At 46.9% G+C, this 19,131-nt stretch overlaps 1 pseudogene; it reads left to right on the top strand.

Annotated features, from left to right (window-relative positions):
• Nucleotides 1-1,213: 1,213 nt before the first annotated feature.
• LOC109214712 lies at nt 1,214-3,177 on the top strand (annotated as a pseudogene).
• Nucleotides 3,178-19,131: the final 15,954 nt, after the last annotated feature.

The raw sequence follows: 19,131 nt of genomic DNA on the forward strand, positions 1-19,131 counted from the left end.
CGATTACCTTCTCCTCAGAGGGTGTGATAGAAGGATGTGCAAGGATTGCAAGGTTATCCCGGGAGAGACCCTCGCGACTCAGCATAGGCTCTTAGTGATGGACATCGGCATTATGATGAAGAGGAAGAAGAGGTATGCTCGTGGCCGACCGAGGATTAGAAGGAGGCTTTCAGGCCTTGTGAGTGATGTGAGGAGGCTTTCAGGCCTTATGAGTGATGTGAGAAGGCTTTCAGGCCTTATGTTAATATAGCGCTTGGGCCGTAAGGGGCCCCTCCGGAGTCTGCACACCCACAGTGAGCGCGGGTACCCATCTGATCTGAGAGTGAGCCCGAGGGGCTGACACTATGCTGAGTGACTGATACTGAGCCCGAGGGGCTGATACTGTTCTGAGCAATTGATACTGAGCCCGAGGGGCTGAGAGTGTTCTAAGGGTGTTCTGAGAGTGAGCGCGAGGGCTGGTACTGTTTTGAGATATTGCCCGAGGGGAGAACATTTATGTGCTCATCTTGCATATTTACTTGCCTTTTTACCTGTTATACTGTGGTATTGTGCCCAAGGGGCGGATCTTCTGTGCTTATCGGCACTAACTATTTTTTTGAAATTATTTCGTAACTGTTGAAAAGATCATTTTCAAAAGAGATTTAAACTGAGCCAAATATATTTCTAAAGATTTCACAGCTTCACTGATTTTCTCAAAGGATTGTACCCTGCTTGCATATAGTATGATGGTTTGATTTACGTGTTTTCTTACCGCTCAGTTGTTATTTACTTTTATTGCTCACTGAGTTGGAGTACTCACTTTACTCCCTGCACCTCGTGTGCAGATGCAGGTATCTATTCACCCGGTTGCGGGTTTTGGCTGATCAGAGGTAGAGTTATATGAGTTAAGGAGGTGACTGCCGGCGTTCGCAGCACCATTTTTCTCTCTCTTTTGTTCGTTATTCCGGTTTTGTATATTTTAGACCTTGTAGTGGATTTACACTCTGATAGATGCTCGTGACTGGTGACACCCCGATTAGGGATGTATTGGGTTATTTTTCCGCTAATTAATATTATTAAGTCATATTTAAGCTGTTTATGCGTGTTTATCTATTTTTGAAAAGACGAGTTGAGGTAATTGGCTGGCCTCGTCTTCACGAGGGGTGCCATCACGGCTAGTGTGGGGTTTGGTTCGTGACAGGGAGCTTAGAGGAGTAGTGGAGACGCGAGCACTATGTGGTCAACGACGGCGAACTATGTGAGGGAGGCGGCGAGAGAGGTGCTAGGTGTATCGAAGGGTTTTTCTGGCAGGCACCAAGGAGACTGGTGGTGGAATGACATAGTCCAAGGTAAAGTGGAGGTGAAGAAGGTAGCATACGCGAAGTTGGCAGGGAGCACAAGAGAGGAGGAGAGGAGAGCGAATAGAGAGAGGTACAAAGTGGCTAGGAAGGAGGCAAAGATGGCGATTATGGAGGCTAAGAATGCAGCGTTTAGCCGTCTATACGAGGAATTAGGGGAGAAAGGCGGGGACAGGAAATTGTTTCGGGTGGCCAAAGCGAGGGAGAGGAAGGCCCGGGATCTGGACCAAGTAAGGTACATCAAAGACGAGGATGGTAGAGTATTGATGGGAGAGTCCCAGATTAAGCAGAGATGGCAGACGTACTTTTATGGTCTTCTAAATGAGGAGGGGGACCGGGATATAGCGCTAGGGGACTTGGGGCATTCGGAGAGTCTCCGAGATTTTAGGTATTGCAGGCGCATTAAGGTGGAGGAGGTCGTGGGGGCTTTGCGTAAGATGAGTAGGGGTAGAGCGACCGGGCCAGATGAAATTCCGGTTGAGTTTTGGAAGTATGTGGGTAGAGCAGGATTGGAATGCCTGACTGGGTTGTTCAATGTAATTTTTAGGACGAAGAGGATGCCGGAGGAATGGAGGTCAAGTACAGTGGTACCGTTGTACAGGAATAAAGGTGATATCCAGTGTTGTAACAATTATAGGGGTATCAAGTTACTTAGCCATACCATGAAAGTCTGGGAGAGGGTGGTGGAGGTGAGGGTGAGGAAGACGACGTCTATATCCGACAATCAGTTTGGGTTCATGCGAGCCGCTCCACTATGGAAGCTATCCATCTTATTAGGAGGTTGGTGGAACAGTACAGGGATAAGAAGAAGGATCTGCACATGGTGTTTATTGACCTGGAGAAAGCGTATGACAAGGTTCCTAGGGAGGTGCTCTGGAGATGTCTTGAGGCGAAGGGCGTGCTGGTAGCCTACATAAGAGCGATCAAGGACATGTATGATGGAGCTAAGACTAAGGTTAGGACTGTGGGAGGCGACTCAGAGCATTTCCCGGTAGTTATGGGATTACACCAAGGCTCTGCGCTTAGCCCGTTCTTATTTGCCTTGGTGATGGATGCTTTGACACACCATATTCAAGGGGAGGTGCCATGGTGTATGTTATTTGCTGATGACATAGTTCTAATTGACGAGACGAGGGCCGGTGTTAATGAGAGATTGGAGGTGTGGAGACAGACTCTCGAGTCTAAGGGTTTCAAATTGAGCAGGTCTCAGACAGAGTAACTGGAGTGCAAGTTTAGCGCTGAGTCGAGGGAAGTAGGCGGGGACGTGAGGCTTGGGTCACAGGTCATCCCCAAGAGAGATAGCTTCAAGTACCTTGGGTCGGTGATTTAGGGGGACGGAGAGATCGACGAGGACGTCACCCACCGCATAGGGGCGGGCTGGATAAAATGGAGGCTTGCATCTGGAGTCTTGTGTGACAAGAAAGTGCCACCGACACTCAAAGGTAAGTTTTATAGAGCTGTGGTTAGACCGGCCATGTTGTATGGGGAAAAGTGTTGGCCGGTTAAGAACTCCCATATCCAGAGGATGAAAGTAGCAGAGATGCGGATGCTGAGGTGGATGTGCGGGCACACTAGGATAGACAAGATTAGGAATGAAGATATTCGAAAGAAGGTGGGCGTCGCCCCTGTGGATGACAAGATGCGGGAAGCGAGGCTCAGATGGTTCGGGCACGTGCAGAGGAGAAGCCTTGATGCACCGGTGAGGAGGTGTGAGCGGTTGGCCGTGGTGGGTACGAGAAGAGGTAGAGGGAGACCTAAGAAGTATTGGGGAGAGGTGATCAGGCAGGACATGGTACGACTGCAGATTTCCGAGGACATGGCCCTTGATAGGAAGGCCTGGAGGTCAAGCATTAGGGTTGTAGGATAGGGGTAGTAGAGCTTTCCTTACTTCATACCGGGGGTGAGGCGGGGTTGGATTAGGGTTGATCTTAGATGGCTTGCAGTTTATGTTGAACCCACACTATTCTTGCTCTTTATCTTAGCCCCGGGCCTCAGACTCTGGTTACTGTTATTGCATGTCATTCATCTTTTGGTTTTTATGCTTCTGTTACTATAACGGTTTCTACTGGAGTTACTAATGAATTCTCTTTCTTGTTTTTTATTTCCGTCTTTCTTGAGTCCGAGGGTCTATCGGAAACAGCCTCTCTGCCCTATCGGGGCAGGGGTAAGGTCTGCGTACACATTACCCTCCCCAGACCCCACTATGTGGGATTTTACTGGNAGCCTCTCACAAAACTTCTATTCGCAATTTGGAGGTTCAACTAGACCAAATCTCGCAAGCTTTGAACACTCGTCTAAAGGGGCACTACTTAGTAATACCGTGGTGAACCCAAATGGTGGGAATAATACGGGACATGCTATGGTCGTGACTACAAGAAGTGGAAATGGTGGAGATGCAACCACCTCTAATCAAAGAAGAATTGTGGATGATGATGTTGTGGTTCAAAAAGATGAAATCCCAAGCAATGTGGTTCAAGCTAATGAAGAAGTGAGAATTGATATTGATGATGTGGAGGAGACGCAAGAAGAAGTGAACCCGTCTAGGGAACACATCATTGACATGCCGGATTCGGTAGTGCCAAAGGCTAAGGCGCCAATGCCAAGGCCTCCTCCTCCATACCCTCAAAGGCTTGCAAAGCAAAATAGTGAGAACGAATTCAAAAAGTTCACTGAAATGATGAAGAGTTTGTTGATTAATGTGCCGTTGGTTGAGGCTTTGGAACAAATTCCGGGATATGCAAAATTTATGAAGGACTTGGTCACCAAGAAGGGATCGATGAATTGTGAAACAATTAAGATGACACATCAAGTGAGTGCAATTGTGCCCTCAATGGCTCCTAAGTTGGAAGATGCGGGCGCTTTCACAATCCCTTGCACTATTGGGTGTGCCGATTTTGCCAAAGCATTGTGTGATCTTAGGGCAACTTGATGCCCTATTCGGTGTTCAAAACTTTGGGAATTGGGCAACCAAGACCCACATCCATGAGGTTACAAATGAAGGATCAAACAATGAAGAGGCCTTTGGGTATTATTGATGATGTGTTGGTTCGTTTTGACAAGTTCATCCTCTCGGCGGACTTTGTGATTCTTGATTGTGAAGTGGACTATGAGGTGCCTATCATTTTGGGTAGACCTTTCCTTGCTACGGGGAAGGCTCTTGTTGATGTGGAAGCCGGTGAGCTCACTTTCCAGGTGGGTAACGAAAAGGTGGTCTTCTATGTGTGCAAATCTATGAAGCAACCGAATAGTAATGAAGTTTGTTCGTTCGTGGATTTGGGGACGAATGTGATTATTGATGATGCGAGTGCCACAATGAATGTTGAGGATAATTTGGAAGCCGTTTTATCTATCTTGATGATGTCGAGGAGAAATAAGGCTCTGTGGAATGTGTGAATGCATTGCAAGGCATGGGGTCGTACACTTATGAGCCCCACAAGCTATCTTTGGATATTGAAAACCAGAATACTCCTCCAACAAAGCCCTCAATTGAGGAGCCTCCAACTTTGGAGTTAAATCCATTGCCTCCACATCTCAGGTATGAATTCCTTGGCCCTTCTTCTACTTTACCGGTTATCCTTTCTTCTTGCTTAACTAACATGCTGGTAGAGTGCACATTGGAGGTGCTACAAAGGAGGAAAAGAGAAATTGGTTGGACATTAGTAGATATCCGGGCATAAGCCCCGCCTTTTGCATGCACAAGATTATTTTGGAGGAGGGTGCCGAACCATCCGTTGAACATCAAAGGAGGCTAAATGAAGCAATGCAAGAGGTGGTGAAGAAGGAGACAATCAAGTGGCTAGATGCCGGGGTTATTTACCCCATTTTTGATAGCTCGTGGACCTCTCTGGTGCAATGTGTCCCAAAGAAAGGGGGCATGACTGTGGTAACAAATGACAAGAATGATATGATCCCCACAAGAACCGTCACCGGGTGGAGAGTCTGCATGGACTATAGGAAACTCAACAAAGTCACTCGGAAAGATCATTTCCTGCTTTCATTTCTTGATCAAATGCTTGCTAGGTTGGCCGGACGTGCTTTTATTGCTTCCTTGATGGATACTCTAGCTACAATCAAATCCTTATTGCTCCTGAGGACCAAGAGAAGACCACTTCCACTTGCCTCTATGGTACTTTCACATTCTCGCGGATGCCATTTGGTTTGTGTAATGCACCAGCAACTTTTCAACGGTGTATGATGGCTATTTTCACCGATATGGTGGAGGATATTCTTGAGGTATTCATGGAGGATTTTTCCATGGTGGGGAATTCTTTTGAAGATTGCTTGAAAAGTTTGGATAGGGTTTTGGCTAGATGCGAGGAGAGAAATTTGGTGTTTAGTTGGGAGAAGTGTCACTTCATGGTCGAGGAAGGCATTGTCCTCGACCATGAAATTTCAAAGCATGGTATTGAGGTCGACAAGGCCAAAATTGAGGTGATCTCCAAACTCCCTCTCCCTACATCCGTGAAGGGAGTGAGGAGCTTCTTGGGTCATGCGAGTTTCTATCGCCGGTTCATCAAGAACTTTTTTCCAAGGTGGTAAACCCTTTGTGCAAACTTTTGGAGGAGGGTGCCAAGTTCCATTTCAATGAACATTGTAAATTCGAATTGCTTAAGTTCAAGTTGACTACTACTCCTATTATCATCACATCGGATTGGAGCTTGCCTTTTGAGCTTATGTGTGATGCTAGTGATGTAGCGGTTGGAGCGGTGTTGGGGCAAAGAATCAACAAAATCTTCCATCCAGTCTACTATGCTAGCAAGACTGTTTGATCGAAAGATATCACAACCGTTTTGAACAAATCAGAAAGTGAAGGGGTAAATCTTAGTCATTCGTGATGAATTCCAGATCAAAGAACTAGAAAAAGAACAATCTATGAACAAGAAGTGAAGATAAAATGAATTGTGATTTCCCAGAATCATTCTCATTAATAGGTGGAATAAGACACATTACATACAACATTGATTGTCCAGGATTGCTTCATTCATTCCCCTCTCTTTTGAAGTTCCAGAGAGGAGATAGATGGAGAATAGGGGAGATATTTTTCTCTCTTCCCCTTGGGAGCTCTCCCCCTCTTGTGAGGTTTTTACCATCCTATATATACCGCCCTGGACCTCCGGCTATGTGGCTTATCTGACGCTTCTTCCATGTCTCACGTTCATCGGTTGTTTGCTGGAGGTCGTCCTTTACTGCTTCGACGAAAGTCGTGAGGGCAGGATACGGAACACTCCATGTCGATCTTCTTTACTTTGCCGTCTGTGAGTGAGGCGTCGGTTAGTCCGACCATGATGGTCAGATTTTGACCAATACAGTTAGTCCCTCCGTCTGTCGGGGTCGTCCCCTGTCAGACTCGGCAAACGGATTATTGTTGCTGTCGAGGTGAGAGAAATCTGACTACTCACCCCTTAGTTATACTATGTGGACTCGGGAGAGATGATGACACTCATTTGGTATTTCTGGACCTTTGCGACTGTTTCGGAACCGAAACGCCGCTCGTTCCGAGACATCATTTCGTAGTTGCAGCCATTACGACACACGTTCTCAGAGAGTTGAAACGTTTTGTCTGCCACCAGGTCTGATTGGCAACTCTTGGGTTTCGTGCTTGGGAGATTTATGTCTCTTATAAATAGAAGGAATACATCACTCGATTGACACATTCCCTTGCCTTTTTTCTTGAAAGAATTCTCGCGAGTATAATTTCTTCCCGATAATTTCAATCTTTATTTGCCCCTTGCGAGCCGAAAATTTCCACCCTTTCCTTTCATCGTCCCCATTCTCTGCTAAACTAATATGATGACGGTAATTCTTCTCGCGCTGATCTCCCTGCCCTGATTTCGATGCCGGAAAATGATACTCCGGCCACTGGAGGAACTGATGTGGTGGAGGATGAGGAGGTTCCGTCAGTAGCGGAGATCTTGTCTCGTCCAGGAAAAGCATGGGCTGACTTCAATAGTCGCGCCGCGGAGGAACCGGAACCTGCCCACTCGGTCATGAAGGAGGAGGATATTGCAGATTTGAAAGCCAGATGGGGAATTCCTCATTATGTCGAAATGCAGCCGGCGGTAGGAGGCGACATCGTCCATTTTGACCGCCCCGGGTACTGTGTATTCTATGCCTATCCCTTCCTTATTGGGTACACACTTCCTCTCCCACTGCTGGTGGTTGAATTATTTCGCTTCTACGAGGTATGCCCCACTCAAATCTCGCCATACCTATACAAGCTATTTCTTATGTTACTCAAGTTCTTGGAGCTCGCTGGTCGTGAGGTCACTTTGCGGCATATGCTCAACATCTTCGCCCCTCAGCATATTTGGGGTACGATGATCCACATGCGACCTCGAGGGTCGAAGAGTCTGGTGGTGAAGATGGAAGACGGGGCTGATCGTCGCTTCTATGAGAATTACTTCTAAGTGCGGACCGAACATCTCGTGGCGGATCTGACGGGGTTCCTGAGAAATTAAACTATTGCGGCATAAGTTTGTGGTTTTAGTTTTAGTCGGAGGGGTCGTACGCCCGTTCCTGTCGTGATACTAAAGCTTTGCCAATTTCTACAGCCGCGAGATTGGCTCCTCCACCTGTCGAGGGTATCCGTGAGTGGGTGGGCGCTATTCTTCCTCATACGGCGGGGGTCCGCACATGGGCGGCCTTCTATGACAAGTATGGGCGCAAACCTCTTTCTGGTAAGATGTCATTTCTGTTCGCCATTTTTCTCTTTCCCCTCTTTGTATTTAATTTCTCACGTACTGCTTATTGGTGTCAGGGAGGGTACGGAGACCGAGGGCTCCTCCGTTAGCTTTCTGGCAACCAACTTCATCTACTCGCCCTATTTCAGTACCCACGGTCCGGCCTTCGTCGAGGGCTGCTTCAGTTGAATCTTGGCGGCGGTTACTCCTGTTGAGGCCGCTTCTCAGGATGAAGTTCCGACTCGTGTGGCTCGTCCGACGGGCGAGTCCCCGCCTACTGAAGACGAGGGAGGTCCTTCCAAAATGCGGCGAGTGGGGTTCGAGACAGCGCCCCCGACTGTGATTCATCTGGACGACTCTCCCTCGACGGGATCTGGAGTGGGGGCTGATATGGCTCCCCCTGTAGGGACGGAGCCGGCCATTGCATCTGCTCAATCAGAGATTCCGGCCGTTGTCGGTGATCAGCATCCTTCCGCGATGGAGGGTCAGGTTACTGGGGCCGCCATTGTGGTTTCAGACGTACCCTCATCCTCCGCGCGTGGTCGTACTTCCTTTTCAGCTACTGACAGAGGACAGGGAATCCTGGTCGACGACTATGAGTCTAAGCCGGACCTCGACCCTAATGATGTTAGGATGTTTTAGGAGGGCATTACCCATTCGGTGGTTCAAGCGGGAGGTCCGGCCCGCTTTCTTGAGATTCCTTCGGATGTCAACCTCTAGGAGGATGTGGAGGGTTTGGTGCCGCAGTTCGACATTTTGTGCTCCGAGGTCGAGACTATGGCCCTTCGGAACGTTCCTGACACTAGTTTGATGGACGAGGTGGCCGCTATGGGCTTAAGAGTAAGTTGCATTATCCCTGTTGCTTTTCTCTCGTTTTTCTTGATGGCGGGGCTAACCCATATTCTCATTTTTTCAGACGTATATGCTGGAGGTGGAGAGTATTCGCAGAGCCAACATTCGGGCCAAAGTCTTCTTGAAGATGCTGGAGAAATATCGGCGATATCGCGACAAGTGTCGTGAGATGCATGAGCGGCTGAAGGCGAACCCTTGTGATCGGAATCTCGGCGAGGAGTTGGAGAAGAGGACCGGGAACTGCTGCAGGCTATTCGCAGCAAGAGTGAGCTTGAGGAGCAACTCCGTGCGATGGATGAAGAGCTCGAGCTGAGCAAAGGAGTTGCTGCGGAGTGTGAATATCTCCAGGAGAAGCTGAGGTCGATGCAGTCTGAGATGGATCAGAACCTCCTCAGGATCGAGGCAGTGCGTGCAGAGTGGGTGGGAAAATTGGCTGAGATGGAGAGAAAGGTAGCCGGGGTTGGAGTGCATGGAGAGTGCTTGGTCCGCAGCTTCGGCGAAGGCGGCGGCCTTGGAGGATACCATCCGCGTCCTTCAATCCGAGCAGGAATCGGAAAGGGCGACGGCCACACTAAGAGAGGAGAGGCTTGAGGAGCGCATCAGCGAGATCGATCGGGAGGCCTCAATTTTGGGGGATCGGGTCGATGCTCTGGAAGCTAAAAGGGAACGACTGCTGGCTCAACTTGAGTCTTCCTCTGCCGCCGTTCCTCGCCATTCGCACGAACTTTGGGTCCATACCGAAGCCCAACGGGATATATATAAGAATCTGTGGGAGGCGGGCAAGGTGACCGAAACCGAATATGAAGAAATGCGGGTGAAGGCGCGAGAAGCTCGCGTCAATTGTGGATATGGTTCAGCGACGCCAGAAGCCGACGAGGTCGCAGGCGCAGGAGGTGAATTCCCCGGAGGTGATGGTGGAGAGGGTGCTGATGATGATGCCGCATAAAGAGATAGTAGCTTTGATCTGTTTTATGCTTGTTGTTTTCTTTCTACATTTTTTTGCTGTTGTTGTTATTTCCTTCTTCTTTTCCCTTGTCATTGTTGTTGTTTTTATTTTTTTTATTTTTTTTATCTGACTTGGGCCTTATGTAACCCGCGACCATTTGCGCGGTGGCTTTGTGTAAAGGAGAGCCTTTCCCTGTTATTTGTCTTGTACTTTGCCTTTGTTTTTTTTTGTTCTTCGTGATTACGGCGTGAGATAGATTCCCGCACGGCGAGCCCCAGTCTTTTGCACTCCCCAATGGCCCTTGGCCTTCGAAGGTGTTATTTCGACTTATCGAAATATTAACCTGTTGTCGTTCGATCGAGGTCGAACTTCTTTTTAGTGAAGGCCCTTAGCTTTAAAAGGTGTTATTTCGACTTATCGAAATATTATCCTGTCGTCGTTCGATCGAGGTTGAACTTCTTTTTGGCGAAGGCCCTTGGCCTTAAAAGGTGTTATTTCGACTTATCGAAATATTAACCTTTCGTCGTTCGATCGAGGTCGAACTTCTTTTTGGCGAAGGCCCTTGGCCTTAAAAGGTGTTATTTTGACTTATCGAAATACTAACCTGTCGTCGTTCGATCGAGGTCGAACTTCTTTTTGGCGAAGGCCCTTGGCCTTAAAAGGTGTTATTTCGACTTATCGAAAAATTAACCTGTCGTTGTTCGATCGAGGTCTAACTTCTTTTTCGCGAAGGCCCTTGGCCTTAAAAGGTGTTATTTCGACTTATCAAAAAATTAACCTGTTGTCGTTCGATCGAGGTCAACTTTGTCTTTTTTGGCGAAGTCCCATGGCCTAAAAAGGCGTTATTTCGACTTATCAAAATGTTACTCGTCGGCGTTCGATCAGGGTCGGACTTCTCCTTTTTGGCGAAGGCCCTTGGCCTTAGAAGGTGTTATTTCGACTTATCGAAATATTAACCTGTCGTCGTTCGATCGAGGCCGAACTTTTTTTTGGCGAAGGCCCTTGACCTTAAAAGGTGTTATTTCAACTTATCGAAATATTAACCTGTCATTGTTCGATCGAGGTCGAACTTCTTCTTTTTTGGCAAAGGCCCTTGGCCTTAGAAGGTGTTATTTCGACTTATTGAAATATTAACCTGTCGTCGTTCGATCGAGGTCAAACTTCTTCTTTTCTGGCGAAGGCCCTTGGCCTTAGAAGATGTTATTTTGGCTTTTCAAAATATTAACCTGTCGTCGTTCAATTGAGGTCGAACTTTTTCTTTTCTGGCGAAGGCCCTTGGCCTTAAAAGGTGTTATTTCGACTTATCGAAATATTATCCTGTCGTCAGTCCCAGTTTTTCGGAGAATCGGGCGTCTTTTTGGGGGGAGCCCCAGTTAGCTAGATATTGTTCGCATCGGAGTGCGTAATATTGGAGAGTATGAAACGTCCCAGTTTCGCTTACATTTGTTCGGTGTGTTCATAGGAGTTTCTTTATCTGACTCCTGCTTTTCGGCCCGGAGATACTATCGGTGGGCGACGTTCCGGTTGTCGCGTGGTAGTTTTTCATTCCTTGATTGAGGTATTGCTTTGCTCACTTGCTCGCGCGGCACTTGTGTTCCTACTTGAGTAGAGAGCAGAAAGCAAGTTAGAATGATACTGTTTTTACCCCCATCCGATGAATCGGTGAATCAGAGTAGGTTGATAACATAGCTCATTTTGCTTGGCCTTCCGATGGGTGGTGGAGCCGTTCCGGCATTCGATTGGCTGTCTTCAGCCTTCTCTTCCTTTCTGGGCTGCGTCCTTATTACTCTTTGTATAGGGCTTCGCCTTGGCGATCTTCTCGGGGGATAATCATGTTCCTTGCCTTTGATCTGGAAGAGACCAGGACATTTCACTAAGAAATCCCCACAGACGGCGCCAAATTGTTTGATCGAAAGATATCACAGCCTCTTTGAACAAATCAATCAAAGAAAGTGAATGGGTAAATCTTAGTCATTCGTGATGAATTCCAGATCAAAGAACTAGAAAAAGAACAATCTATGAACAAGAAGTGAAGATAAAATGAATTGTGATTTCCCAAAATCATTCTCATTAATAGGTGGAATAAGACACATTACATACGACATTGATTGTCCAGGATTGCTTCATTCATTCCCCTCTCATTCGAAGTTCCAGAGAGGAAATAGATGGAGAATAGGAGAGATATTTTTTTCTCTTCCCCTCGGGAGCTCTCCCCCTCTTGTGAGGTTTTTACCATCCTATATATACTGCCCTGGACCTCCGGCTATGTGGCTTATCCGACGCTTCTTCCATGTCTCACGTTCATCGGTTGCTTGCTGGAGGTCGTCCTTTACTGCTTCGACAAAAGTCGTGAGGGCAGGATACGGAACACTCCGTGTCGATCTTCTTTACTTTGCCGTCTGTGAGTGAGGCGTCGGTCAGTTCGACCGTGGTGGTCAGATTTTGACCAATACAGAGACCATGAATGATGCCCAAGTCAACTACACAGTAACCGAAAAGAAGTTGAAAGGCTACGGTGCTTGTTTTTTTTATCCTTTAGGAATAAAAAATATCACGTTTTGAATTATGACCCATTTTGGTGTTTTGAACAGTGCGCTGGGTTCTAATTGTCGTGGCCTACTTCCCTCAGATAGATACGTTTTTGGTGTGATTCATGTGAAATCGACTTTAACCAAAAAATGTACAAATTTTTGACATATTATTGTAAGCAACACATATTTGCTTTCACAAGAGTAATAATTACTATCATTTTTAATTTTGTAATTTTTATTTTTGTGTTATTTTTCGTCACATTTTATCTCAACGTCCACAAAGTTCTCACTGAACATTCACATAGATCAAATCTCCATCGTACTGGTTGGTGATAGAGGCACGAGCAAGGCTCGGTGTCATAACAATATTATCATACTCCCTCCGTTTCAGTTTATACAAATTTTGACCGGACACATGTAAGAAAGAAAGTTTTTAAAATTGTATTTATGGGTAAAATGAAAAGTTTTGAATGTGAATTATTTTTAAACATAAAAAAATATCATTCTTTTTAGAATAAACTGAAAAAAAAAGTAAGTACATCACATAAATTTGGACAAAGAGAGTACTAATAATCATCCTTGGTCATCATTTATTCCACATTTCAATAATTCATTCAATAAATATTTTAAACATAAAAGCAATATGCATTGCATTTCAATTGTGATATTGTTACTATTCTTAAAGTTCGAGAAAAATCAAGACTAAGTCAATTCACTCACCCTTGGCTGATTGTTAGTACTAGTACTACAATTTATGTCTAACGCTCATCCAATGTTTGTCAAAGGATTAAATCTATACTTTAATACGAGGAGAAAAAGAGGTACTGCATTTATTTCCTTTTCGTACATTCGTTAGAGTGTATTGAAAATGGCTGCTATATTTTATGTTTGTATGGGGTTGAATTTGACCAACCACGTTTTTCAAGCCAGCACGACCGACCGAGTGTGTGCGAGTCCGGCTAGAAGGGCGACCTATGAATAACAAGAGGGACGACTTCATGATCACGTCGGCCACTCCATAGCATGTACTTTATTTTCTGCCTTTTAATATTCGAGCAAGGATCCTCAATTATATAAAGAGGGATCCAAGCCTTGTAAAGGAGGATTCATTGATTACTGGAAAAACATTATCTCTCTCTCTTCTCTTTCTAACATTGTCTCTCTCTTACCTTTCAATGATTATCAACTTCTCTCATTCATCTGATTTATACCATTGTTATCTGATTCTATACTCAAGATCATCCTAGGGTTTATTATCTTCAACTACGATTTACCCCTTCATCTACATTGATTGATTTGCTTAGAAAGTATTAAACAACTTTTGAGCAAATAATTTGGCGCCGTCTGTGGGGATTTCGGTAGTCGAAATCATAGTTCACATCTAGGATATCAGAAACAACCATCGCTGTTCTTCAGACCTCATAGAAACTAACAAATGACAGATAAAGAGTCAAGGTTGAAGATGATAGCAGACGTCTCAACCAACCTCATAGGCCCGCTCAACGAAGCCTGTAGAGAAAATACCGCGAATGTAACACCAAGTAGCGTACCGGAGGGGGAGATCTCACCCTACTCACTCGAAGATCTAAGGATTTTGCATGAGAGAGGGACTTCTACATCTGCAGCAAAGGAAACGCCCCCAGTAGTCAAAAAGCTACTAGAGGAATGGTTGACGAACACTCTAAGTAGCATGCTTGAGAAACCACCTCAGGGAAATATCAAAGATCCGTCGATGGCGGAAATCGCCACCGCCACTGGCGAGCCCAGCATTGCACGAACAAGTAACGCCCACACAGATACCAATGCAAGCAATGATGCGCTCGCAGCCATCCTTAAGAAAATGGAGGATATGGAGAACGAGAATAAAGCATTTCGTGATCAAATGAAGGAGCACCAGGAGAGGGTAGACAAGATACCTGGTGCCCCTAAGCTACTACCGAAACGCGATATGGGAAGATTCGTCGAGCAACCATATAATGAGGAAGCTGCTCCTCACCCAATCCCTAAAACCTTCAAGATGCCACCGTACTTGAAAATATACGACGGGACCACAGATCCAGTAGATCACCTGATTCATTACGTGACCGCCGTAAAAGGCAATGACCTATCGAAAGAACAAGTGCCATCTGTGTTGCTGAAAAAGTTTGGTGAGACTTTGACGGGAGGAGCACTCACATGGTACTCTCAATTACCAGCCAGATCGATATCGACGTTCGAAGAGATGGCGGACAAGTTCTCCACCGCCCACGCAGGAGCAAAGAAAGCCGAAGCTAGGGTCAACGATATCTTCGCCATCAGGCAAACAACGGGTGAAGGACTCAGGGACTTCCTGGCTCGATTCAACAGGGTAAGAATGGGACTGCCAAATGTATCAGAAGAAATGGCGGTCGCAGCTTTCCAAAACGGGCTGAACAGAGACGGATCCAAAGCAACCAAAAAGCTGCTCAATCGGCTCATGAAGCATCCCCCCACCACGTGGGAAGAGATTCATAATGCCTATTGCGCCGAAGTAAGAGCGGATGAAGACGACCTTAACGGCCCAACCCAACGACTAACGTCCATACAATCAGAAGTAAGGAGGGACCGACGCAACGACGGGCGACGGGAACCACTCCCACGCTTCAACAGAGAAAGGCATCAACCTTACGTCAGAACTCCTAACCCGCCTCCTCCAAGACATCCAGATGCCGTGCAGCGACATGCCGCCCCGCTTCGAAATGAAAGAGGTATGCCCCCATTATTATCCACTCATAACTTTTGTGTCTCCCTTTCAGAAATAGTGTACGCACTGGAAAAGCTGTGCACGAAGGTGCAGTGGCCACAAAAAATGAAATCAGATCCTAGTGCAAGAAGGTCGAACGTCCTATGCGAATTCCATCAGGAAAGAGGACACAAGACTGAAGATTGCATAGGTCTACGGCAGGAGGTGGTCAGAATGTTGAACCAGGGATACCTGAAGGAGCTGCTCAGCGATAAAGGAAGGGCTAATTTCGCCAGAGGACGCGACCAATCCCAAGGACCACCAAAACCACCTTCTCCAGCGCGCACCATACAGATGATCGTCGGCGGCGGCAACGACTCGGCAATCAACCATGTAAAGTTCACCACCACACACAAGTTGAAACACACGATCGCTCATGAACGGTATGATGACTTCGAAGATGGTATCACCTTCGATAAGTCTGATGCCGACGATTTGTCTTTCCCTCATTATGATGCTTTAGTTATAACTTTACGCATTGTTGATACTGATGTGAAAAGAATCATGGTAGACGACGGAAGCGGCGCATGTATTATCCACCCAAGAGTCCTCATGCAAATGAGGCTCGAAGATAAGATAATACCGTGTTGCATAACACTAACGGGTTTTAACAATGCAGTAGAGCGAACCTCCGGAGAGATATCACTGCCAGTCCTGGCGGGGGGAGTCACGCTGGAAACCACGTTCCACATCATGAACCAGGAAACGGCCTACAACGTCATCATGGGGCGTCCATGGATACACGCCATGCAGGCCATCCCCTCGAGTCTCTATCAAGTAATCAAATTTCCCACCCCATGGGGAATATTCAGCATTCGAGGTGAGCCACGTACCGCCCAGGAATGTTACCGAATTGCCCAAGACTGCACACATACCAAACAGCTGAAGGGAGCAAGCGCGGAAGCATGGCAATTAGCCATGTCGGGAACCAAAATCAACCTGGCGACAGAGGTTATTAGGGACCCAGATGTCGTAGAAGCCTGCAAAGCAACAGTCGAGAACCTCGACCCTGTCCAGCTGGACGGTACCGACAGTTCAAAGAAAGCCTACATCGGACACAACATCTCCGACCCAGGTAAGTACCACGAATTCTTAACTAACCATGCAGATTTATTTGCCTTCTCTCATTCAGATATGCCGGGGATCCCGAAAGACATCGCCACTCACAAGCTGAATGTCGACCCACTTTATCCGCCCATAAGGCAGATAAGGAGGAAATTCAATGCCGCAATCAACGAGGCAGTCAGTGAAGAGGTAGATAAACTACTAGCCAACGGTTCCATCAGGGAATCGAAGTACCCCCAATGGGTCGCCAACGTGGTCATGGTTAAAAAGAAAAACGGGAAATGGAGAATGTGCTTAGACTTCACCGACCTAAACAAGGCATGCCCAAAGGACTCCTTCCCATTGCCCTATATCGACCAACTGATCGATGCAACAGCGGGGCACGAGCTGCTAAGTTTCTTGGACGCCTACTCTTGCTATAACCAAATCTTAATGGCCGAAGAGGATCAAGAAAAGACAACTTTTATCACCCATCAAGGGACGTACTGCTACAAAGTGATGCCCTTCAGACTGAAAAATGCGGGTGCAACGTACCAAAGGTTGGTCACCAAGATGTTCAAGGAACAGCTCGGTCGGAAAATGGAGGTTTATATCGACGATATGTTGGTAAAGTCGGTTAAGAAGGAGGACCATATCGACCATTTAAAGCAAGCCTTCGAGATATTGAGGCAGTATGGGATGAAGTTGAACCTAGAAAAATGCGCCTTCGGCGTGGCCTCGAGAAAATTTCTAGGCTTTCTCGTATCACAACGAGGCATCGAAGTCAACCCGGACCAGATCAAGGCTATAGACACAATACCCGAGGTTCTGCACAGCAAGAAACAGGTACAGAAACTAACGGGGCGAATAGCCGCCTTATCGAGGTTTATCTCGCGGTCCTCGGACAGGTGCCATAAATTCTTCAGTGTGCTGAAGAAAGATCATGGACTACAATGGAACGAAGAATGCATCGAGGCCCTAAAGAAATTGAAAGCATATCTATCTTCTCCACCACTGCTCGTCAAAGCAGACCCTGGCGAGTGCCTACTTGTGTATCTGGCTGTATCCGAAGTCGCTGTCAGCGCCGTCTTGGTCCGCGAAAACAAAGGTACGCAATCCCCTATTTATTATATCAGCAAAACATTAGTAGATGCCGAAACGAGGTACCCCCACCTCGAAAAACTGGCTCTGGCACTGGTCGTGGCTTCGCGAAAGCTCAGACCTTATTTTCAATGCCATCCCATAAAGGTAATAACAACCTTCCCCCTAAGAGGCATCCTACACAAACCCGAGCTCTCGGGTAGGCTCGCCAAATGGGCCATAGAGCTCAGCGAGCATGACATAACCTACCACCCAAGAACCGCCACCAAGTCACAGGTACTCGCCGACTTTGTCGCCGATTTCAGTGCAGGGATACTGCCAGAGGTGGAACAAGAGGCCCTCCGCGCCTCTGCTCACACTGACCTCTGGACCCTCTACACTGACGGCGCTGCGAATGCCTCGGGATCGGAACTGGGATTCGTCCTCGAGGTCCCCACGGGCGAAGTAATTCGCCAGTCCATACGATGCCCCGAGATGACTAACAACGAGGCCGAATATGAGGCTGTGATTGCAGGCATGAAATTGGCCATCAAATACGGGGCCCGTCGACTCATCCTTCACTGCGACTCTCAACTAGTCATAAATCAAGTCACCGGGACTTACCAAATCAAAGAGCAACGACTACAAAAATATCAGTCAGAGATCCGCAAGCTGATGCATGAGTTCGACGAATGTCGCTTCGAACAAATCCCCAGGGCACAAAATGTTGAGGCAGATAGCCTAGTTAAACTAGCCGCAGCCACCAGAAATATCAACAAAGAAAATGTGGTCACTCTCCTCCATTCGGCCGTCGACCATGTCGAGGTATTCTCTTTAAACTTGACTTGGGATTGGCGCAACCAGTTTGTATCCTACCTGCAGGACGGAACACTCCCACGCAACAAAAAGAAGCCAAGAAACTCCGGGTACAAGCTGCCCGATACAGCCTGATCAATCACGATTTCTACAAAAGAACATTTGGAGGTCCCCTTTCCAAGTGCCTCGGGCCGCATCAAACGAGGCAAGTATTAGAGGAAGTGCACGAAGGCCATTGTGGCGCCCATACAGGGAACCACGCCCTTGTTCGATGCCTCATCCGCGCTGGCTATTACTGGCCTACCATGAAGAAAGAGGCAGCAGATTATGTTCGAAGATACGAGCAGTGCCAAAAGTACGCCCCCATGATACACCAGCCAGGGGAGCTCCTCCATTCGGTCACCTCGCCATGGCCCTTCATAAAGTGGGGAATGGACATAATCAGCCCTCTACCGATAGGACGAGGAAAGGTACGCTTTCTTCTAGTTTTGACTGACTATTTTCTAAATGGGTGGAAGCAGGTGCGTACACACAAATACGCGAGCAAGAGGTCATCGCCTTTATATGGAAAAATATCATATGCCGTTTCGACATCCCTAAAGAAATCAGCTATGACAATGGATCCCAGTTCATCGGTAGAAAAACAACCGAATTCTTCGTGAAATGGCACGTCAAACGGATACTCCCCACTCCGTATCATCCCGCCGCCAACGGACAACACGAGTCTTCCAACAAAACAACATTACTATCAAAAAGAAGCACAATATTCTCCACTGTATGTACAGAAATATCCATTGTATGTACAAAAATCTCCATTGAATGAACAGAAATCTCCATTGAATGAACAGAAGTCTCCAATGAATGAACAGGAATCTCCATCCCACGACGGATACTGCTCCGACGACAGTCGAAGCAACATCTTAATGGCCAAGGCCATCGACATCGGTTCGACCTCGTTCGAACTACGACGGGTACTGCTTCGACGACAGTCGAAGCAACATCTTAATGGCCAAGGCCATCGACATCGGTTCGACCTCGTTCGAACTACGACGGGTACTGCTTCGACGATAGTCAAAGCAACATC

This window comes from Nicotiana attenuata, unplaced genomic scaffold, assembly GCF_001879085.1.
Source record: "Nicotiana attenuata strain UT unplaced genomic scaffold, NIATTr2, whole genome shotgun sequence".
Classification (NCBI taxonomy): domain Eukaryota; kingdom Viridiplantae; phylum Streptophyta; class Magnoliopsida; order Solanales; family Solanaceae; genus Nicotiana; species Nicotiana attenuata.